Here is a 22,008-nt window from a genome sequence, read left to right as displayed (position 1 = left end):
GGGGGTGCACTTGTGCTCAGGAGTTCAAGACCAGCGTGGGCAACATGGCAAAACCTGGTCTCTACTAAAAAAAATACAAAAATTAGCAGGGTGTGGTGGCACACGCCTATAATCCTAGCTACCCAGGAGGCTGAGGCACAAGAATCACTTGAGCCCAGGAAGCAGAGGTTGCAGTGAGCCGAGATCATGCCACTGCATTCCAGCCTGAGCGACAGAGTGAGACCCTGTCTCAAAAAAATTAAAAAATAAATAAATAAAATGAAATAAAAATAAAATTAGAAAATTGGCCGGGTGTGGTGGTGCGTGCTTGTAGTCCCAGGTACTCAGGAGGCAGAGGTGGCAGGATCGCCTGAGCCCAGGTTGAGGCCGCAGTGAGCCATGACTGTGCCACTGCACTCCAGCCTGGGCAACAGAGCGAGGCCCCTTCTCAAAAAAAAATTAAATAATTCAGACCAGAAAAAAGGACAATACCCACTGTCACACTGCATCCCTGACCACACACTTCCCAGAACAAGTTTTCTCATTGTCGTGTCTTCCAATTCCTTTTCCTCTGTCCTGATTCCTGTCCTGACCTTTGTCCTCTAGGAACCGTGTGTGTGTGTGTGTGTGTGTGTGTGTGTGTGTTCTTTGGGACTGCTCCGTTTTCTGTTTGTAAAGGGAGATGTAAACCGTGGAACGGGCTCCCCACAAGACTAACGTAAACGACCAGATTACACCTGAGAAGTGGAGATTTTGAGTGCAGAGAGGAGGCTGTAGGCGAATCAAGGCTTCTTTAGAGACCAGAGGCTCAGGGCAGGGTCACTGGCCAAAATCCTCTGTTTCCTTGAATGGATAACAAGCAGACACGTCCCACCTAAGCATCAGGACCACCTTAGAGGTTGAGCGCCTCCGATCTGCAACTGACCGAGCCGGTCTCCCTGAAGCATGGGAAATCCCGAGTATTGTGGGTCTGCAGATTCCACACTGAAATCGGAGGAGGAGGAAACGGGGCTGAACCTGGACAAACAAGTGCCTTCTTCAGCCAGTTTGTTCTCCACCCCTAAAGGAGCTGAATAATCGCTACTTCTTTCGAAAATACCTAAACTGGCTTTGAACTTGCCAAATAAAAGGATACTGCCATTCACCAGATTCAATAATTTAAATGGCATGGAAAGAGAACACCCATTTTATTCGAAAAGGGCCACACCGAGACAAGAAAGACTACAGACCATGTTGTCTCGAAAGCTAATTTAGCAAATATCAGAAAAATTCACTTGGCGGTTGCCACATAAGCCCTGAACCACGCCCTTTTTCCTGAAAGCTCAGGGTCTGCAGGACAACTCAGTGGTTCTAATCCCACCCAAAACTTCATGTGGCCAAGGAACACTTACCGCCTTCCCCCCACCCCCGTTCTTCTGGGTGCTCCGAGAGCACTGTACCCCCATCTCACCATCATCAAACCCTCCCTCCCCCATCTTCCCATCACTGCACCCCCATCTCACCGTCATCAAACCCTCCCTCCACCTTCCCATCACTGCACCCCCATCTCACCATCATCAAACCCTCCCTCCCCCATCTTCCCATCACTGCACCCCCATCTCACCGTCATCAAACCCTCCCTCCATCTTCCCATCACTGTACCCCCATCTCACCGTCATCAAACCCTCCCTCCCCCATCTTCCCATCACTGCACCCCCATCTCACCGTCATCAAACCCTCCCTCCATCTTCCCATCACTGCACCCCCATCTCACCATCATCAAACCCTCCCTCCATCTTCCCATCACTGCACTCCCATCTCACCGTCATCAAACCCTCCCTCCATCTTCCCATCACTGCACCCCCATCTCACCGTCATCAAACCCTCCCTCCCCCATCTTCCCATCACTGCACCCCCATCTCACTGTCATCAAACCCTCCCTCCATCTTCCCATCACTGCACCCCCATCTCACCGTCATCAAACCCTCCCTCCCCCATCTTCCCATCACTGCACCCCCATCTCACCGTCATCAAACCCTCCCTCCCCCATCTTCCCATCACTGCACCCCCATCTCACCATCATCAAACCCTCCCTCCCCCATCTTCCCATCACTGCACCCCCATCTCACTGTCATCAAACCCTCCCTCCCCCATCTTTCCATCACTGCACCCCCATCTCACCGTCATCAAACCCTCCCTCCATCTTCCCATCACTGCACCCCCATCTCACCGTCATCAAACCCTCCCTCCCCCATCTTCCCATCACTGCACCCCCATCTCACTATCATCAAACCCTTCCTGGCTAGGTGCGGTAGCTCATGCCTGTAATCCCAGCACTTTGGGAGGCCAAGGCAGGCGGATCACTTGAGGTCAGGAGTTCAAGACCAGCCTGGCCAACATGATGAAACCCCGTCTCTACTAAAAATACAAAAATTAGCCGGGCGTGGTGGCGGATGCCCATAATCCCAGCTTCCAGGGAGGCCGAGGCAGGAGATTCGCTCGAACCTGGGAGGCGGAGGTTGTAATGAGCCGAGATCTCCTCACTGCACTCCAGCATGGGGGACAGAACAAGACTCCGTCTCAAAAAAAAAAAAACAAAAAACCCTCCCTCCCTCCCGCCCACCATCTCACTACCATCAAACCCCTCCCTCCCCCTTCCCAGGGCCAGTTGTCCCCACGCTGCACAAACAGCCCTGGGCACTTTGTGCCAACAACTCTGTTTTCTGGTTCTATCCTTGCACTTGCTGTTCCTCTAACCAGAACGGCCTTGCTCCACTTCTCAGCCTCTGCAAAGCAGCTGGCTATGGCCAATGAGTGGATTATGAGTGTGTTTCTAGAAAGCCTGTGTGTCTGGATGTGCCCCTCTACAGCCCAGAAATCAACCACCAGGCCTTTGAGTTTCTTCATAACTCAGAAGCTTCTAATCTCTGTGACTTTTTGTGGGATTCTTTCAGCGAAGTCAGCTGGGAAAGCGGCGAATCAACACTGCGACAGGTAATGCTTAGCTTGGGCCGGCTTCTCGTTCTTCTGCCCAGTTAAGAGCCATAGTTTTGCTCCCGACACCCCAGCGGATAAGCAAAGCCTCCATCCATCCGGCAGGTGACCCACACTAAGAAGACTTGCCCAGAGTAACGTGGGCCACGCGGTCCAGGTGTGTCCACCTCTCACAAAGGCAGCTGTCAACACCGGGAGTTCCTAAGCCCTCTGCACGTAGCCCAAGGCACAGCGGTGCCCCTCTCCACATCTCCACAGAGGAGCACCGACACAGGCCTCGTGTGCAGCGATATGCCAGCGAACGGGCACAGGGGAGCACCTGCGCAGGCCTCGTGTGCAGCGATATGCCAGCGAACGGGCACGGGAGCACCTGCGCAGGCCTCATGTGCAGCGATATGCCAGCGAATGGGAAGGCTTTCTGTGCAAAGAGGCTTCATTTTCTTCATTTTCTTCAGAGTGGTTGGAAGAGATAACGTGATGCATTTTTGTAAACGAAAATGTCTTACTAGGCCGGGCGCGGTGGCTCATGCTTGTAATCCCAGCACTTTGGGAGGCCGAGGCCGGCGGATCACGAGATCAGGAGATCGAGACCACAGTGAAACCCCATCTCTACTAAAAATACAAAAAATTAGCCGGGCGTGGTGGCGGGCACCTGTAGTCCCAGCTACTCGGAGAGGCTGAGGCAGGAGAATGGCGTGAACCCGGGAGGCGGAGCTTGCAGTCAGCCGAGATCGGGCCACTGCACTCCAGCCTGGGTGACAGAGCGAGACTCCGTCTCAAAAAAAAAAAAAAAAAAAGTCTCACAAACAAAAAAGTATTTGTGTGTCCCATGCAAGCAGCAATGCTGCCTGACTTTCAGATAAATGAAGTCATTTTTAGAAACTGATTGTTCACACACACATGTGGCTCTTTTCCATTTTGGGGGAAACTGAGAAGGACTGAGGCGCTAGTAAGTCAGAGATGCTCAAAGAGAAACCAAGAGGAGCCCGGGGGCAACACCTGGGCTGACAATGACAGGGCCAGAGAAGAAATGCTTCAGCCGGGCGCGGTGGCTCATGCCTGTAATCCCAGCACTTTGGGAGGCCGAGGCGGGTGAATCACGAGGTCAGGAAATCGAGACCATCCTGACTAACACGGTGAAACACCATCTCTACTAAAAAGAAAAAAATACAAAAAATTAGCCGGGCGTGGTGGCGGGCGCCTGTAGTCCCAGCTACTAGGGAGGCTGAGGCAGGGGAATGGGGTGAACCCAGGAGGCGGAGCTTGCAGTGAGCCGAGATGGCGCCACTGCACTCCAGCCTGGGCGACAGAGCGAGACTCCCTCTCAAAAAAAGAAATGCTTCACGGATGACTTTTCCAAAAAGACAGCGAGTGTCCTTGGGACGGCATTATGTGTGCTGAACCAAGTCTTCAGAAGGTACAACGTGAAACTCAACTGCTCCTCATGCCTACCCCCACAGCTGACCAGCTCCCAAAAGCTGCCTCCTACGTATGGTGGCCCTGCCCTCTGGCCAGCAATCCGCTCTCCGAGAAGCGGGGGTTGGAATATGACTCGCTCCACCAGGACTGGACAACTGCCAGGTCTGGAACCGTGCGGGTGGATCTCCAAGTGGACCCCCTTCCCTCGAGTCACCTTTGGGCTCCGGTGCCACTCCCCACAGCAGTCTACACAGCAGTCCAGGCACCCTCCTCCCAGCCTTGGGCTGTTTCTCACCAGCCTCTGCCACCACACTGGGTCACCTCAGTGGTTTCTGTGTGCCCCCAACCCATCTCCGTGGGAACTTTGTCACCAACCTGGCCCAAAGTCTGGTCCATGGCAGGCCCTCAGTAACACCAAAGAACTGTCATGAATAGGAAACCCTGAGTGTCTCTCTAGTAAGACGCAAAAGCACATCTGTCAAAACACAAAAGATCTGCAAATGCTTTTGAAAAATACACTAATGTTTCTCAACTTTCTATTCTAAAATAGCTATGGTAGCAAATTTTTAATCCAGATAATGATGTTTAGAAGCATTTAATAATTTTAAATTGTAAATTAGAGTAAAACGGCACTGCTGATACTCAACTATGCAACAGAACTATTCAACAGAAAACTCTGCATAAATCATACTTAGGTCAAATTTCACTGGTTTCATTTGTTTTTATGCTTTAACAGGACAATGTTTTATTTGTTTATTTATTACTTAATTTTATTGTTTTAGAGACAAGGCCTCACTCTGTTGCCCAGGCTGGAGTCCAGTGGCACAATCATGGTTCATTGTAGCCTCAGACTCCCGCCTCAGCCTCCCAAAGCACTGGGATTACAGGCGTGAGCCACCACGCCCAGCCTCAGAACCACTTTTAGGTTGTTAAAAAACATCCTTTCTCTTTTCCATCTATAAACACCACCATTGGGGCCCTTTGTCATCACCAGCAAACCAGAACACCAAGCCTGGGTCTGTATATGTGAGGCACTCAAAGTGTCTAAGTGATAACAGAAAAGCAGGAAAATCCCTCCCATGGACCCCATGGCCTAAGACCCCAGCACTCTGCACAAGTTCACAGCTACGCCGGAGCCGCGGCAGACGGCAGCAGGACCACAATCAGGATAAGGCGGCTGCCTCTCAAAGCCCTGAATAAGTCTGTGGCCTTAATAGAGATTTTTAATCAAACATTTATTCTTAGGAGTCAGGCCATTCAAGCAAACTTAGCAGCAACAAGATGAATTTTTCCCCCAGGGGAAGGGACAGATTCAAAGGGTATTTTTTTTTAATCTGCTAGAAAAACCAGTAGAGGCAAGTATCAACCATCACTCAAGGTCACTCGTGAGACTTCCAGGTAAAACATGCAAAGTCCAGGGAGAAGCGGCAGCCTGAATTTTTACGAGAACGGAACCTGGGCAAGAACACGAAGTCCCAGGACAGGGAACCTACCATGGCAGACACCGTGACACTGGGTGTGGGGATGGGAAGGGGCGATGACTTCTAGACCTTTCCTCTCACTTTAACTCAGCAGTGGAGCGGGTGCCTGGGCACCAGTCACGGCAATGGGAGCAACCAGCTCCAGTTCTCGGGCTGTGGCGCCGTCTAGGCACGGTGCACGAAGTGGGTCTCCTGGGCTCTGAGAGGCCGGGCTAAGACCTCTGATGGAGAACAGAGCACTGGAGCTGCACCGCTGTCCCAGAAACACAGGCCACAGGGACAGAGTGGCCCAATTTCCCTTAATTTAAAAACCTCACGTCAGGGCAGTGTTGGAAAGTTCACTCTGCTAAAATTTACTTCAGTGTTTGTAAATAATACATTGTGTGACAATAACTGTGTACCCTCCACGGCGTTTCCTCTAAATCCTTGGAGCAGTTTCACCGTTCACAGCGTTTACCTCCTGACCTCTGTGACCACCAGGGGCTGGGGAGGGACGGAGGGCGCAGGGCACTGGGTCAGCCTGGCCCTGGTGGAACTGACCTAGGGGCCCTTAGGTAACGGTCCACCCAACCCGAACATCCGAAACAGGAGTGGCACTCAGGTCTGAGCACAGAACGACTCATCCTCACACGAAACTGCTAAACCCGGGCAGAAATCACCTCATCTAAGCAAAAGAAAGCTCTCACGTTCAGGATAATGCTGTCAGTGAGAGGCTTAATTAAATGCTTGTCCCCAGGCTGGCCTGAAAGCAAGGCGGAATTTTGGATTTCTAAACACCGCAAAGTGAGTGCATTCCACCTCCCAAGGAGAAATTCGACAGTAACTCCCCAGCCCTCTTCCTTTAGTTACGGAAAAGAAGATGTCTAGCTTTTTAGGGGGCACAGTGTGTAAGTTCCCACCTAAATTTGCAGTAACTTGTGCCCAAGTACTCCCCTCACTCCTCCGTTCTTTCTGCAGTAGTAACCAGGCTGAGGTGCCCAAAGGTGTCAGTTAGAAACACGTAAAACACACCGAGCAGAAAGGTTCTACTCTGATAAATACTGTCGCTTGCTTCATTATTCATGTGAAAAACCCCTTCTATACATTTCCTTTTGATGAACGAACTATTTTCCACTCTTGTAGAGTGAAACAGTGCCTTGCAGAGGCAGCGTGAGTGCCAGCAGCAGAGATGTATCCAGTCTGTTACCCAAACGGGAAGTTAGCTCTGGTAATAGAGGCAATATGAAAGATTCTACAATCGATACAATTAAAATGCCCGTGAGTTCTCGGTGGCGCACAGGTGTCTGCGCCCAGGCCGTGCGCTAAACACGTTTCTAATTAGCATTTCTTTAAACAATGCTGATCACAATCTTGCCACCGTAATCCACTCCAAATGCATCGCTGAGATTGCAGCATGGAAAGCGAGAGGAAATTCGCTGCGAATCTCAGTCAAACTTTCTTTTGTTTATATTTCTTCGCTGTCAGAAAATATCCGTTCTTCGCCCCATCTGGTCTGTACCCTGGCTCCTCGGTCCAGCCCTATTGTGTGTGCTTCGTTAAACCTACAAACAGTGAATCTGTCAGCGGGGCCAGGGGAACCCCAACTAGCCGGTGCCCTCCCTCTGGCGCACAGAATTCCCCGTTTGCCTTCGGGATTGAGTTGTCAGACACCGGCTCGCGCTCCCCCGCGAAACTGACATGTCTATTTACAGAGAAACAAAGACGCTGCTCGCAGCGGACCCCGCTTCCTCCGCGCGCCCCGTCCGCCCCGCGCGCCCCGAGCCCTCCGCGCCCCTTGCCGCCCCGCCCCGAGGCCCCTGCGCCCCGGTTCGGCCGGCGATTAAGATGGAGACCAGGCCGGCGCCCGGCGTCCGGGGAGACAATGACCCCCCGGCCCCAGGGCGCCGGGACCCGCCCGCGCCCACCTCCCGCAGTTCCGACTCTTGGCAAACTCGGCGCGGGCGGCTCCGGGTGCGGCTGGGCTGTGCCGGCGGGGGGCGCGGGCGGGGGGCGCCAGGACGCCCCCGGGCTGCCTCGGGGCCAGGCGTTGACGCAGCAGAAATTACCAGCTGGAAAATTCCCCTCTCGGAGGTGCCGGAGAGGGAGCGCGGCGGCGGCGGCGGGAGGTGCCGGGGGCCGAGGGGCCGGGGCAGCCCAGCCGCCTCCGCGCGCAGCCCCGCGGGGAACCCGCGCCGCCTCCGCGCGCCCCGCCCCGCGCTGCCGGCCTGGGGGGCACCCGCGGGGGCCGGGCCGGGGTCTCCGCCGCCGCCCCCGGAGCCCGCGCCGCAGCCGGGAGAGCCGATGGCCCCCGGGAGGGCGCCCCCGCGGGGCGGGGCGTGGCGGGGCGGCCGGCGGCGGGGGCGCGCCCGGGCTCGCAGCAGCCCCGGCTACCGGCTCCTGGCTCGGCCCCCGCCGCGATGCGCCCGCCCGGCCGCGCGGACAATGAGCCGGCGCCGCTTACCTGTGACCCCATGGGGCTCGGGCGAGGGCGGGCGCCGCGGCCGCCGGGCCGGCGCCGGTGATCGCCGCCGCCGCCGGGCGGGCGCTGCGTCCGGGCGGGTCCGAGCTGCGCGCTCGCCGGGGCTGCTCGGTCCGTCCGTCCGTCCGTCGGTCCGTCAGGCCGGCGCGCGCCCCCGCGCCCGCTCCAACCCCGCGGCCCCCGCCGCGCGCGCGCGCGCGCCCCGCCCGCGGACCCTGACCCCGCCCCCCGGCGCGTGCCCGGCCGCCGCTGATTGGCCCGCGCCGCGCCCCGGCCGCGGCCACCGCCCCGGGCCCCGCCCACGCCGGCCCGGCCGCCGGCCCCGCCCCTCGCTCGGCCCCGGGCGCCGCGCCGCGGGGTCGCAGGGGGCCGCGCCGGGGGTCCTTTCTCCCCCTCTCGGGCGGCCGGACAGCGGAAGTGCGGGCTGGAGCTCGCTGGGCATTGTGGGAAGCCCCCTCCCCTGGGCTGGCGGGGGGCTGGGGCGGCGCGGCGCGGGGGTCCCCCGGCCCCGGCTGCGCCCTTGCCCCGCGAGCGCGGAGCAGTCTGGAAACCACCCCACGGGAGCGGCTACCCCGGCGAGGGCACCCGGTCTCTTCCTGGGCCGCGCACCGGGTGCTGCCCACGCGCAGGTTCCTCGGGGGCGCGCGGGTGCCCAGGTCACTGGCCGTCCCCGCGCCTGACGCGCCGTTGCGCTGCGCGCGTCTCGCAAACTTGGCGACTCCCCCAGCCCGGCCGGGCATCAACGCGGGCCGCTCGCGGTGCGGAAAAGGCGCCCCCAAGGAAGGCCACCCGGGGCGCGGGGTCCGGAAGGGCCTGGGCACCGCGCGCGCCCACCCTCGGGGTCCTCGGCGCACCTGGAGATCGGCGCACCTCGGGCGCGGGCCTCGTGGGGGTGCCCGCCAGTGGGGCTCGCTTTTGGCTGACTAGGAGCACCGGCGGCCGCACGTGGGTCCCTCCCGTCGTGTCGTCTGCGGGGGACGAACGGCTCCGGGAGGGGGCGGGAACCAGCCACCCGGGCCTCGCCCCAGCCCCGATCCGAACGGCCCGGGACGCGTCTCCACCACTCGGCGCCCGGACTCTGCACGTCGCTTCTCGCCTCCGCCGTCCTCAGCCCTCGGGCGGGTGTAGTGGGAAGCGCGGCCCCACATTCCTGGCCGGCCTGCGCGGGGGTAAAGGCCACCTCGCTTCCTCTCCCCGGGCGCGGCGGCGGGAAGGGAGGTGAGCCTGTGGCCGGCAGCCGCGCGAGGGAGTCGAGCCCGGCCCGGCCAACCAATGGGGAGGCGCCCGGGCCGTCCAGCCTGCCTTCCTGCGGGCCCAGCGCGGCGGATTCCTCGGGAGGTGGGAGGCGGCGGCCCTATGGGTGCTTTCAAATCAGGATGTGTGAGGCGCATTCAGGAGCGGCAGTGGGAGGCGGCTGAGGGCTCTCCATGAGTGAGCAAAGGCGAGCGAGGTCTGGCTGCCGGGACCAACGCCTGGGACACTCCATTACTGCCGTCGCGGGCGCCTGGAAATGGCTGTGCGGACACCCCCTTCCCATTCCCTCGCCAAGGTCGCCGGGATGGCACTGCGGCCCAGGAAGCCCCGTTCCCGGCCTACCTCGCGCAGCACCCTCTCGGTGGCACTGCCTGCTCTGGTCTGAAACTGCAGGCCCAGCGTCACCGACCTTCGGGAGGTGGGGGCTGAGCACAACCACTCTGAGAAGAGGCGGCTTCCAGGAGGGTCTGGCGGGTCATGTGCCTCCCCCTTGGAGGGAACAGAGAGCACTGCCTGCAGGAGCCCCCACCTGCCCACCCAGAGCCCCAGTGGTACCCCACGGAGGAAAGGAGGGCTGGGGAGACAGGAGAGCTCGGGCCCACTCAGCCAAAGCAAGGAGGACCAGAGCCCCGATGCCTGCCCCAGGAGCCTCCCGCAGAGCCTGCCCACGCTCTCCTGCGCAAAAGAGAACCCCAGTCTTTCCCAAGATGTCTGGACCTCCCTAGACAGCCTCGAAGGAGAGCAGTGTTGATGGTTTGCCATGTCCGTTGTCCATGCAGGGATGGAGAGCAGCAGCAGCTGCCTGGCAGAACACACAGTGGCACTCAGTCCTCGCTTAGGAGGCCTGCCCGTAAGAACCAAGCCTTGATCTCACCACGACCCAGGCCAACCCCACCTGCCAGGTTAGGGCTGCCTGTCTTGGTAGAAACTTGCTGAGGGCCAAGCGCTGTGGCTCACGCCTGTAATCCCAGCACTTTGGGAGGCCGAGGCAGGCGGATCATGAGGTCAGGAGATCGAGACCATCCTGGCTAACACGGTGAAACCCCGTCTCTACTAAAAATACAAAAAATTAGCCGGGCGTGGTGGCAGGCGCCTGTAGTCCCAGCTACTCCGGAGGCTGAGGCAGGAGAATGGCGTGAACCCAGGAGGTGGAGCTTGCAGTGAGCCAAGTTCATGCCACTGCACTCCAGCCTGGGCAACAGAGCAAGACTCTGTCTCAAAAAAGAAAAAAAAAGAAATGTGCTCAGTTCTAGAATGAGCCGGGCGGATGAGGCTCTGGGCCCTCTCTCACCTGGGAGTCCCACTCGTCCCCCCTACCCCCTCGGCAACACTGCCAGTGACTGGGGATGGAGACTCCTGACTTTTCTGCTCCAAGAACCAACAGAAGGTCAAGCAGCCTGGAGATGAAGCCAGTATGTGAAAAAGGAAGAACCAAGACCAGTCTCAGAGACAGCGCCCTGATTAAGTCCTGCCTAAAGCCCACCCTACCTGCAGACCGTTATTCCGAGAGCTAATAAACCCCATTACTATTTAAAAGAAAAGCAAACAAAAACCAGCAGCAGCAGCTGCAGCCTCTCAGCCGAACTGGGAGGAGGAGGAGGGTGGAGTAGTTGGACTCCTACAGCCACGTGGATGTGTCTGTTCCAACGGGCATGCTGGCCCCATGGCCCAGGAACCTCAGGTTTGTTGGAGCCCAGCATCTGCTGAGCTGCTGCTGGGATTAGACATGAGACAGGGGGATGCCAGGCTGGGCCGCAGTTCCCCCTCTTCCTAGGGCCCGGGCCTGGGGGCCACAGATGCAAGGAGGGATCTGCTGCCTGACAGCCCACTGGGAGGCAGGTCTGGGAACAGAGGATATGAAGTGTGGCCTCAGCAGCGTTGGGGTCAGGGCTGGGAGGCCAGCACATGGGTGTCTGGGAGGGTCCAGAGGGTGGGGTCCCTGAGGGTGACCTGATGAACTGGACATGGTCCCTGACCTCGCCAAGTGGGTGAACAAGACAGGTGAACAAAAGGTCAGGTCTCTGTAGGGCACACTTGTCCACGCTGCATTACGTGGTCATTCCTGAAAGTCACCCCCAGCCATCTGGGTGAGCACGTCGGGAGCCTGTCCAGGGGACCCTGAGGCCTATGAGGGATGAGCGGCAGCAGGCCAGGAGTTCTGGAGGACAGGGGGCTCAGGGCAAGGTGCAGAGGCTGGGCAGCCCCGCGGCTGTACCTGCTGAGGGACGTGCCCCCGACAAACCCCTGGAAAAACTCAACCAGAGACACAAATGGAGAGCCATCTGGCCGGCAGGGCCCCCGGAGGGTCTTGGCACAGCCTCGCGCTTATGGCCTTTCCGCAGACCTGTGCTCACAGACTCCCTGCACCACTTACCCTGCCAGCCGGCCACCTGCCCTCCACCCTCACTGTGTGGCTTCTAGGGGCCGGGGATCTGGGAGGGGACCCAGCCCCATTCCAGCTGCTCTGACACCACCATGAGAGTAGGGACCTGCCTCTCCTCCTCAGGAAGGATGGCCTGGGAGGAGCTTTGGGAAAGAAAATTCCCGAGGAACAAGATACCCCTTCCTGTCTGTGTCCCCCCCCCCCAGCAGCTCCCCAACCTCGCCAGGGCCTTTACCGCCACCCCCTCTTCTCCCAAGGAGACATTTCCTTGTCCACCCCCAGCTGGGATTTCTATGCTTGTCTTTGTCTCAGTCACTGGTCAGGGAACCTGCCTGTTTATTCACCAGCCAGTGGTGTTGCTCAGTCGTCCCCATGGCAACAGCCCTGGGAGTCCTGCCCCCTCCCAGGGAACTGCCCAGAACCTGTCCGTGCCCTCTCCAGGCCGCTGCTGGGAGCCCAGACAGAGGGAGAGGCAGAGGGCAGGGCGGGGAGAGAGGCCCGCCACCGGCCTGAGGATGCTGGGGCTGTCCAGGGAGCCGCCCACCGCACGTCATCCTGGGTCCTGCGGGTGGACCGGAGGCCGGCCGTGGGCTGCAGCAGAGCCCCACCCACAGGCTGGGGGAGGTGGCCTTGTCGAGGCTGGATTGAGGTGGGCCTCCTCTTGGGCTTGGCTTGGTCAGGTCCAGTGCCAGCTGGCCCTGCCCTCCCACCCAGGCCTCCCTAAGACCACCCTCCAGAGCTGCTCTGGGGCCAGGGGCTACCTGCCAACCCCACGGCTGCCCCACCCCAACTGTCCTCCGGGCCTGCGCCCCTGCCAAGCCCCAACTGCCGCTCCAGCTGCCACAGCCAACTGTCGACCGGTCTCCATTCCAAGCGCCTGCTCACCCCCAATCGTCCTTCCAAAATGCTGCTGCCAACTGCCAGCCCCCTCCCTTCCTGAGCCCTGGCTCCCACCACCACTCCAGGCCACCACACCAGGGATCTGCATTCCAGACCTTCCCTCGGGACAGAGGCCAGGCCACACCTGCCGTGTGCCTAATCGGATGGGATGGGGTGGGGGAGGCACTGAGGGTCTGAGACCTGAGGCCCCAGCAGACAGAAGGCAAAGGGCAGGGAGAGCACGGGCAGAGCAGGGGCAGGGAGAGCACGGGCAGAGCAGGGTAAGGGGAGAGAGCAGGGCAGGGGCAGGGAGAGCACGGGCAGGGCAGGGGAAGGGGAGAGGGCAGGGCAGGGCAGGGAGAGCACAGGCAGAGCAGGGGCAGGGAGAGCACGGGCAGAGCAGGGTAAGGGGAGAGAGCAGGGCAGGGGCAGGGAGAGCACGGGCAGAGCAGGGGAAGGGGAGAGGGCAGGGCAGGGCAGGGAGAGCGCAGGCAGAGCAGGGGCAGGGAGAGCACGGGCAGAGCAGGGGCAGGGAGAGCACGGGCAGAGCAGGGTAAGGGGAGAGAGCAGGGCAGGGGCAGGGAGAGCACGGGCAGGGCAGGGGCAGGGGAGAAGGCAGGGTAGCCCATCCTCAGTGCCAGGGGCCACACCAGGCCCAGCACAGGGGTGGGAAAGCAGCCAGAGCCTAGCCTGAGCAGGCCCTGGGAGCTGCAGGGGGGAGATGGACCTTCCCTCAGAGGGTCCGTGAACAGCTTGGCCTGACCACAGACCCCTGGAGGGTCCTCCCAGCCATGTTCGGGGGAACTGGCCCCTCCCCACCAGCCTTGCACAGCTCAGGGTGGAACCAGCTCCCAGGCCTCAGCTGTTCCAGGCCAGCCTGGACTCCCTCCTGCTTCACCACATGGCACCTGGGGTCGGCCTGAGTCCCTTTAGGTTCCAACGCGTGGCCTCTCAGTCCCAGCCCTGACCTTGCTGCCCCTTCCCTCCTTGGAGCTTTCTTTCTGCATTCATCCCAGTGGTCCCTGATCCCCACCTCCAACATGGGACCCCCTCCATATCCCCCAGCCTGCTAGACCCTATTCCTTGAACATAGCAGGTGCCTGCAAGTTAGCTCACCAGGCCTAGGGGAGGCACGGCTGCCCTTGCGGGTCAGACTTGGGGCTGTAATTCCATCCCAGGCTCTGGACCAGCCGGTCAGCACCAGGAGGTGATGGGGGCCGGGGCCTCAGTCCCGGCTGAAGGGACACAGCTGCTCCCCAGGGGCCCCCGGCCTCTGAGGGCTCGCATTGCAGAGGCGGGTGATGGCTCTGCAGATAGCCACAGTGGGTGAAATGGACACCTGGCTCTCCCTGGTGTGCCCTTCAGGAGCTGCCACTGGGCAGTCCGCCTTCCATGATGGGACGTAGTGGAGCAGGCACGGGGGCCACGTCAGCCTGTCAGTCGGGCTGGCCCTGGAGGAAGGTTTGCTGAGCGCCTGTGGTGTGCCAGGAATCTCCCTACTTGGGGAACAGGGAGGGCAAGGCCTCTCCAGGGTCACCTGGTCCCACCTCTGGTGCTGGGGCCTGGGAAGGAGAGAGAAGGGAGGTGGCTGTGGCCCCTCCCCTCCCACCAGAGGGGGCTCCTGGGGTTCCCTTGGTGGATATGGAGAGGCCCCAGCCCTGCACAAGGCCAGCCTGTCGCCTCAGCCTCATTCACTCACTCACTCACTTGTAGGGCAGCATTCACGGATCATGGCACCTACTGCATGCCAGGACGTGCTAGGTCTGGAGAGTCAGATAAAACCCCTTGTATTGCAGGAGTGGGGAGTCGGTGACAGGTCAGCAAATTCATAAACGAGCTCTTCTGACATAAAAAGGAACTGGGAATGGGCCCCTTGGGGACATGGCTGTTGCTGGGGCAGAGCAGGAAAAGGCAAGCTGAGCTCCTGGCCATGGCGGGACGACAGGGGGCAGGAGGGCCAGGCCCACGGGCCATGGCGGGACGACAGGGGGCAGGAAGGCCAGGGAGGAGAATAGCAGAATCATGCAGTGCTGGCTTATGACCCCAAGCTGGAGCGCGTGCTGATATAAAAAATAAGAACAATTAAATGCAAGAAAGACACCAACCTCCCCTACAAAAGAATTCCCAGTAATACCTGTCGGTTCCAGGAGCAGAGATGACCCCATGCACACACCATGAGTGAGGACTGGGTTAGGGTCTCCTTTCCAAAGAGCGGAGTCAATACAGGTAAAGAGGAGCTCGGCCGAGGAGGTGACCGGCAGGCACCCTTTGGCCAGGTGACCAGGTGAGCGTTGCCCGGCGTTTGTGCGGATGCCCCACAGCTCTGATAAGAGGTGATGCAAAGAGCACCTCACCTCTGTGAAATCCTTCCCAAACTCAAAACCTCAGTCTACTCCTGAGAAAGCACATCAGACAAACCCAAACTGAGGAGCTTTCTTTTGTTGTGGTTGTTTTTGTTTTTGAGACAGTCTTGCTCTGTCACCCAGGCTGGCGTGCAGTGGCAAGATCTCGGCTCACTGCAACCTCTGCCTCCTGGGTTCACGCCATTCTCCTGCCTCAGCCTCCCGAGTAGCTGGGATTACAGGCACCTGCCACCACACCTGGCTATTTTTTGTATTTTTAGTAGAAACGGATTTTTAGTAACAAGACCATGTTGGCCAGGCTGGTTTTGAACTCCTGACCTCAAGTGATCTGCCTGCCTCTGCCTCCCAAAGTGCTGGGATTACAGGCATGAGCCACCGTGCCTGGACACAAACCGAGGGACTTTCTTTTTTTTTTTTTTTTGAGACGGAGTCTCGCTCTGTCGCCCAGGCTGGAGTGCAGTGGCGCAATCTTGGCTCACTGCAAGCTCCGCTTCCCGGGTTCACGCCATTCTCCTGCCTCAGCCTCTCCGAGTAGCTGGGACTACAGGCGCCCGCCACCACGCCCGGCTAATTTTTTGTATTTTTAGTAGAGACGGGGTTTCATCGTGGTCTCGATCTCCTGACCTCGTGATCCGCCCGCCTCGGCCTCCCAAAGTGCTGGGATTACAAGCGTGAGCCACCAAGCCCGGCCAAACCGAGGGACTTTCTACAGAAACACCTTGTCGGTGATCCTCAAAGGTCACCAAGAACAAGGAAATCTGAGAAACTGTCAGACAAGAGAGCCTGAGGAAACGGGACAGCTCTAAACATTGTGGCACCCGATGGGGCCCTGAAGCCAAAGAAGGCCATTGATGTCAGGATTGGTAGGCTTCAAATAAAGTCCGTTTTGCGGGGGAGATAAACGGACCCCAACGTGGGCTTCCTAAGACAACCCAGCAACACAGGATGGCGACGTCAGGGAAGGCAGAGGCTTAGTGATGGGTGCATAGGACTCTGCGCTTTGCAGTGTCACATTCTACTGGCTAGGCTGGCGTGATCTTGATTCACTGCAGCCTCCGCCTCCCAGGTTCAAGCGATTCTCCCGCCTCAGCCTCCTGAGTAGCTGGGATTACAGGTGCCCGCCACCACGCCCAGTTAATTTTGTTTATTTATTTTGATGGAGTCTCGCTCTGTCACCCAGGCTGGAGTGCAGTGGCGCGATCTCGATTCACTGCAACCTCCGCCTCCTGGGTTCAAGCGATTCTCCTGCCTCAGCCTCCTGTGAGTAGCTGGGATTACAGGCGCCTGCCACCACGCCCAGCAAATTTTTGTATTTTTAGTAGAGACGAGGTTTCACCATCTTGGCCGTGCTGGTCCTGAACTCCTGACCTGGTGATCCACCCGCCTTGGCCTCCCAAAGTGCTGGGATTACAGGCGTGAGCTGCTGTGCTCGGCCAATTTTTTTATTTTTAGTAGACACAGGGTTTCACCATGTTGGCCAGGTTGGTCTCAAACTCCTGACCTCAAGTGATCCACCCACCTCCACCTCCCACAGTGCTGGGATGACGGGCGGGAGCCACCTCGGCCTCCCACAATGCCAGCATGACAGGCGTGACCCACCGCACCCCTCCTGCAATGTTGCCCATTTTCTGAAATCTAAAATTATTCCAAAATAAAGTTTATTTTATTTTATTTTATTTTATTTTATTTATTTATTTATTTTTTTTTTTTTTTGAGACGGAGTCTTGCTCTGTCGCCCAGGCTGGAGTGCAGTGGCGCAATCTCGGCTCACTGCAAGCTCCGCCTCCTGGGTTCACGCCATTCTCCTGCCTCGGCCTCTCCGAGTAGCTCGGACTACAGGCGCCCGCCACCACGCCCGGCTAATTTTTTTTTGTATTTTTAGTAGAGACGGGGTTTCACCGTGGTCTTGATCTCCTGACCTCGTGATCCGCCCGCCTCAGCCTCCCAAAGTGCTAGGATTACAAGCGTGAGCCACCGCGCCCGGCCTTAAAGTTTATTTTTTAAAAAGGAAAAAAATACAAAACCAAACAATCAAAGAAAACCACCTTCTTTTGGCCCTGGCGTTGGGAGTTAAGCAGCCTCTCCAGGCCTATCTCAGGCAAGATGCTCATTTTTGGTTTTAGAATTCAGGGGTTCAGGGCGCTCCTGGCTCTGCCCAGCTTGGAAGCACACACAGGCCACAGGGACCACAGAACCTCCAAGCTGAGTCAGGGTGCACCCCGTGTGGAAGGACGGTTGGTCCCCGCGTTCACATGCACCTACGTGTTACGAACTGTGAACCCTCACAGTGCGGAGGAGACTTACCAGAACACTGTCCTGAGAGACTTTTACAAAGCTCAGCCTGGCATTGGCCTGCAGGAGCCTCATCCCTAAAGGTGATTCCAGCTCTGTGTTGCGTCTTTGCTCAAGATAACAAAATGCTGCCAAAATGCAAAGTGCAAACTCTCTATCCCAATGCAAACTTTCCACAGCTAAAGCACTCTCCCTATTTTCCACTCAGCCCTTCTGTGATTTTCCATTTCCCTAGCGCCTCTTGGGTTCCCCCTTCATTACTTACCCATACCCCTCTTTTGTTCCTTTTCTGTTTTCCCTTTAAAAACCTGGGTTGGTCCAGGTGCGGTGGCTCATGCTTGTAATCCCAGCACTTTGGGAGGCCGAGGCGGGCGGATCACGAGGTCAGGAGATCGAGACCACGGTGAAACCCCGTCTCTACTAAAAATACAAAAAATTAGCCGGGCGTGGTGGCGGGCGCCTGTAGTCCCAGCTACTCGGAGAGGTGGAGGCAGGAGAATGGCGTGAACCCGGGAGGCGGAGCTTGCAGTGAGCCGAGATTGTGCCACTGCACTCCAGCCTGGGCGACAGAGCGAGACTCCGTCTCAAAAAAAAAAAAAAAAAAAAAAAAAAAAACCTGGGTTGGCCTGGTGCGGTTGGCTCACGCCTGTAATCCCAGCACTTTGGGAGGCCGAGGCAGGTGGATCACGAGGTCAGGAGTTTGAGACCAGCCTGGCCAACATGGCGAAAGCCCGTCTCCACTAAAAAATACAAAAATTAGCCAGATGTGTTGGCGGGTGCCTGTAGTCCCAGCTACTCAGGAGGCTGAGGCAGGAGAATTGCTTGAACCTGGGAGGCAGAGCTCGCAATGAGCAGAGATTGCAACTGCACTCCAGCCTGGGGGACAGAGCAAGACTCCGTTTCAAAAAAAAAAAAAAATACTGCAGTCTTCCCCCACACCGCAATCTGAGTAAAACCCGTCTTTCCACTGGGCGCGGTGGCTCACGCTTGTAATCCCAGCACTTTGGGAGGCCGAGGCGGGCGGATCACAAGGTCAGGAGATCGAGACCACGGTGAAACCCTGTCTCTACTAAAAATACAAAAAATTAGCCGGGCGTGGTGGTGGGTGCCTGTAGTCCCAGCTACTCGGAGAGGCTGAGGCAGGAGAATGGCGTGAACCCAGGAGGCGGAGCTTGCAGTGAGCCGAGATTGCGCCACTGCACTCCAGTCTGGGTGACAGAGCGAGACTCCGTCTCAAAAAAAAAAAAAACCCGTCTTTCCGCCTTCAGGTGTCCGGGCTTGGGTCTCATTCCAGGTCCCATGCCTCTGCCTGTGTCTCAGCCGCATGTCTGTGCTCCTGCCGGCGTATGCTTGCTCATGTGTGTCTGTGGATGCTGACTGTGTCTGCCTGTGCGCACCCATGTGTGGTGGGTCTGTGTGCTTGCTTGCTGGTGGCTGACCATGTCTGTGAGTGTGTCATGCCCACTGTATTGCACTTTCCGATGTCATCTGCCAGCCACGTCCAGTTCTGGACATTGGACAAAAAACGGTACTGCCCTTCAGCGGCCCACCCTACCAAGGGTGAGCCATGAGCCCAGTCTCAGGATCGAAGGCAAGGTGCCTCTCTGGAGGGAGGTGGGGCTCTGGGAAGCTTCCTGGGGGCCGTGGCCATGGAGATGCAGGGGAATGGGGAGTGCCCAGCCTAAGCTGGACAGAGTTGGGCCAAGCCCTGAGCATGTGCACGAGGAGTACAGATGAGGCTCAGAGGCCTTGCTGGGATCATGGGAATGAGCCAGTTTCCAACAACTTGCTGCCAAGCCAGGGCTTCTGGGCTTTTCTTTGGGCTGAAGATGCTATTAGGACTATATTTATTTATTTGTTTATTTATTTAATTTTTTTTTTTTTTGAGACGGAGTTTCGCTCTTGTTGCCCAGGCCAATGGCACGATCTCAGCTCACTGCAACCTCCACCTCCCAAGTTCAAGAGATTCTCCTGCCTCAAGCTCCCAACTAGCTGGGATTACAGGTGCCCGTCACCACACCCAGCTAATTTTTTTTGTATTTTTAGTAGAGATGAGGTTTCACCATGTTGGCCAGGCTGGTCTTAAACCCCTGACCGCAGATGATCCGCCCGCCTTGGCCTCCCAAAGTGCTGGGATTACAGGCGTGAGCCACCACGCCCAGCATATTTATTTATTTATTTATTTATTTTATTTTTTGAGACAGAGTCTCGCTCTATTGCCAGGCTGGAGTGCAGTGGCGCGATCTCTGCTCATTGCAACCTCCGCCTCCCAGGTTCAAGCGATTCTCCTGCCTCAGCTGGGACTACAGACGTGTGCCACCACACCCAGCTGATTTTTGTATTTTTAGTAGAGACAGGGTTTTACCATGTTGGCCAGGATGGTCTCAATCTCTTGACCTCATGATCTGCCCGCCTTGGCCTCCCAAAGTGCTGGGATTACAGGCGTGAGCCAGTGCACCCAACCCCTTATTTATTTTATTTTATTTATTTATTTGTTTTTTTGAGACGGAGTCTCGCTCTGTCGTCCAGGCTGGAGTGCAGTGGCACGATCTCGACTCACTGCAAGCTCCACCTCCCGGGTTCACGCTATTCTCCTGCCTCAGCCTCCCGAGTAGCTGGGACTACAGGCACCTGCCACAACGCCCGGCTAATTTTTTGTATTTTCGGTAGAGACGGGGTTTCACCATGTTAGCCAGGATGGTCTTGATCTCCTGACCCTGTGATCTGCCCTCTTTGGCCTCCCAAAGTGCTGGGATTACAAGCATGAGCCACCGCGCCCGGCCTATTTTTTGAGACAAAATCTCACTCTGTTGCCCAGGCTGGAGTGCAATGGTGTGACCTCAGCTCACTGTCACCTCCACCTCCTGGGTTCAAGTGATTCTCGTGCCTCAGCCTCCTGAGTAGCTGGGATTACAGGCACGCATCACCATGCCTGGCTAATTTTTGTATTTTTGTATTTTTGGTAGAGACAGGGTTTCACCATGTTGGTCTTGAACCTCTGACCTCAGGTGACCTGCCTGCCTTGGCCTCCCAAAGTACTGGGATTACAGGTGTGAGCCACCGCGCCTAGCCGCTATTAGGACTTTAGAACGACAGACAGACTTGATCTAATAATGATCAGTCAGATAAATTTTTAGGACGTAGGGCTGATGTGCCCTGGGATTGTGCGGAAGTAGGAGACGGGAGAGAAATCAAGAAATCAAAGGAGGGCCAACATCTCTTCACAGCCAGTGTGGGTGGTGGCAGATGGTTCATGGTACAGGAAGCAGAGGGGTGTGGGCATGGTACCCAGGCTGGAAGAGAGAGGCCAGGGCTGCAGGTGCGTCCTGAGGGGAGGAGGCTGGGGAAGCCCCTGGAGGAAGCCAGAGGGAGCAGAGCCGTGACCCCCGGGGTGCGCAGGGGCTGGGGTCGGGGAGACCGTGCAGCGGTGAGGGGACCCGGGTGCGCAGGGGCTGGGGCCGGGGAGGCCGTGCAGCGGTGAGGGGACCGGGGTGCGCAGGGGCTGGGGCTGGGGAGGCCATGCAGCTGTGAGGGGACCTCAGAGCACTGCTTCCTCTTCCCTGTTTGGGGTTTCAGAGGTCCCTTGTGCAGGAGCCAAGGCAGAGCCCCGTCCTTAGGACACCTAGGTCCCAAGTGGGGCTTCCACAAGCTGCTTCCGGAGGATGGAGACGTAGCACCCAGTCCAGATTATAGCTTGACCCAGGACTCTCTCCCTACCTTGGCTGGGGTTTGGGACAGCAGAATCCGTGCTCCGGGCTTCTGGGTCCCCATCAAAATGGAACAAAGTGACCTGCAGCCCCAGTCAGGTAAGACTAGCTCATTCTTCTCCTGCACAGTTCTGGCTAAAGCCTCCACCCCAAGCAGGTGATATTCCCTCCCCAGATGTCCCACACAGCTCGGACTCTGGGGTCCCTTCCGGATTAGCACAGTCTGATGGGAGAAGCAAACATCTGAAATGAAAATGGAACGGTGGCCGGGCGCAGTGCTCGTGCTTGTAATCCCAGCACATTGGGAGGCTGAGGCGGGCAGATCACGAGGTCAAGAGATCGAGACCACGGTGAAACCCTGTCGCTACTAAAAGTACAAAAAAAAAATTAGCCGGGTGTGGTGGCGGGCGCCTGTAGTCCCAGCTACGCGGGAGGCTGAGGCAGGAGAATGGCGTGAACCCGGGAGGCAGAGCTTGCAGTGAGCCGAGATTGCGCCACTGCACTCCAGCCTGGGCAACAGAGCGAGACTCCGCCTCAAGAAAAAAGAAAAAAAAAGAAAATAGAACGAACACCTGTAATCCCAGCACTTTGAGAGGTTGAGCATAGGAGTTTGAGACAAGCCTGGGGAAGATGGTGAGACCCAGTCTTTACAAAAACTATAAAAATTAGCTGGGTGTGGTGGCACATGCCTGTGGTCCCAGCTTCTCGGGAGGCTGAGGTGGGAGGATCACTTGAGCCCAGGTGGTTGAGGTTGCAGTGAGCTGAGACTGTGCCATTGCACTCCAGCCTGGGCGACAGAGCAAGACCCTGTCTCCAAATA

The 22,008-nt window shown here is 57.7% G+C and overlaps 1 protein-coding gene across 3 annotated transcripts in view; it reads right to left on the bottom strand.

Moving 5' to 3' along the window:
* ZBTB46 (zinc finger and BTB domain containing 46) overlaps window positions 1-9,231 on the bottom strand; it is a 94,133-nt gene extending 84,902 nt beyond the window's left edge. For 2 of the 3 annotated variants that reach the window (XM_055265349.2, XM_063634080.1), the window contains exon 1: window positions 8,293-8,463. The gene's annotated coding sequence lies outside the window, so the exon portion shown is untranslated. Of the gene's footprint in view, window positions 1-8,292; window positions 8,464-9,164 lie in introns of those variants that run through there. The other variant, XM_055265348.2, reaches the window with a different exon arrangement.
* Window positions 9,232-22,008: the final 12,777 nt, after the last annotated feature.

The sequence above is a fragment of the Symphalangus syndactylus genome, chromosome 24 (assembly GCF_028878055.3).
Source record: "Symphalangus syndactylus isolate Jambi chromosome 24, NHGRI_mSymSyn1-v2.1_pri, whole genome shotgun sequence".
NCBI classification, from domain to species: Eukaryota; Metazoa; Chordata; class Mammalia; order Primates; family Hylobatidae; genus Symphalangus; species Symphalangus syndactylus.
This window is presented reverse-complemented; position numbering and strand designations above follow the sequence as displayed.